Source organism: Alligator sinensis, unplaced genomic scaffold (assembly GCF_000455745.1).
Source record: "Alligator sinensis unplaced genomic scaffold, ASM45574v1 scaffold1854_1, whole genome shotgun sequence".
Classification (NCBI taxonomy): Eukaryota; Metazoa; Chordata; order Crocodylia; family Alligatoridae; genus Alligator; species Alligator sinensis.
In genome coordinates, this window is record NW_005843246.1 from 174,136 (window position 1) to 175,668 (window position 1,533).

The window sequence follows — 1,533 nt, forward strand, 5'->3', positions numbered from 1 at the left end:
GCACCAGGGGGCAGAGGGAAGGAAGGATCAGGCCCCCTTGCCATTTTTTTTTCCTCAGTGGAGCCTGCCCACACAAGCTGCTCCTGCGCTGTGCTGCCTCTGAGCTTCAGGGGGGTTTGGTCCTTCCTTCTGCAGCAGCAGTGCTATCTGGGCAGAATACTAGCTGCATGGGTGCTGCCCCAGCTCACGGGCAGCACCTGCCGGATCCAACTCTTCTCTAAGCCTGTGCACTGGAAGCCCATTGGGTGCTGCTTCCTGCACGGGCTCGGGGAGGAATTGGATCCAGTGGGTGCTGCCTGCAAGCTGTGGCAACATCCGTGCAGCTGGCACTCCACTGGGGTGGCCCCAGGGGCACTGCTGCTGCAGAGGGAAGGACCAGGTCCTTCTGCAGCTCAGGGGCTGCACGATCTGGTGGCAGCTTGTGTGAACAGGCTTCGCTAAGGGGAAAAAAAGTGGCAAGGCCTGATATTTATTTTTTTTAATTTTTTCATGGAGTCTGCCCACCTCTCCTGCAGCCGGGGGGCAAACTGCTGGTGGGCCCTGAGCTGTGGGGAGCCCCAGACCTTCCCTCCAAGGCGGCAGCACTCCCAGGGTGGCACCCGCTCACTAGCAGCCCATCCAGGTGGCCCTGGGGGGCACTGCCACCATGGAGGGAAGGGCCAGGGCCTCCCCGCAGTTCAGGAGCTGCTCATTCCACCTACAGATCGCCCCCAGCCACAGGAGACCCTGGCAGGCTCAGTGGGGGGAAAAAAGGATCGGGCTCCTTACCATATGTGGCAGGGTGCTATTGGTGCCTGCCACTTTAAGGGCTGGAGCAGGTAGCAGCCAGGTGCTTGACTACGGTGGCCATTTTGAGACCCAGCATATATATAGGGTGAAGCTGCAGTTAGCTGCTGACAGCTGAGAGAGAGCTGGCGGAGTTGAGGCTCAGGAATAGCTTGGAGGTTTATGGGCTGGGACTATGGGGATGGAGAAGGCTCCTGGTCCTGGGCATGACCTAAAACTGCATCCTGCTGGAGATGGGTGGCCTGGTGGGGCTCCTGGTGGCATGGGAGCCTCCAGGAAATGTCAAGCCGGTTACCACCCCAGTGAAAGGTGCGTCAGAATACCTTAATAATCTCAGCTCCCACAGCCGAGTGAGTAACCCCATAGTATGGCCCGAGAAGGTGGACCCATGTAAGAGAGTGTGGGCTAGGTGCTTAGAAGCCTGACTTGAGGCACCCTCAACTGGTCAATGCTGGGGCCAGGACCAGAAGGGTCAAAAGGGCCATGGGCCCACCACAAGGGATGGGCAGAGCCAAGAGCCTGGGGTTCCAACTGGCCTTGGAGGTGAGGCCAGGGCCTGTGTGGCCAAAAGTCCTCGGAGGGCCACACCTGAGAGGGGGAAGAGTGCAGGGAGCTAGGCAGCCCAGAATGAGGGCAGGGTAGGCCGCCTGATTAGGAGGGATCTAGTTGGAGTCCAAACTGGAGGAATATGGGGCCCAGTGTGGGGCTGGAGACGTTAAAAACGTAGATGCCATCTGCAAGGCATGG

General features: G+C 59.3%; 1 protein-coding gene across 1 annotated transcript in view; it reads left to right on the forward strand.

The window, feature by feature from the left end:
- LOC102379812 (FRAS1-related extracellular matrix protein 2-like) overlaps positions 1–1,533 on the forward strand; it is a gene marked incomplete at its 5' end in the record, with an annotated part of 138,667 nt that overhangs the window by 71,993 nt on the left and 65,141 nt on the right. The gene's annotated exons all lie outside the window — the stretch shown is intronic.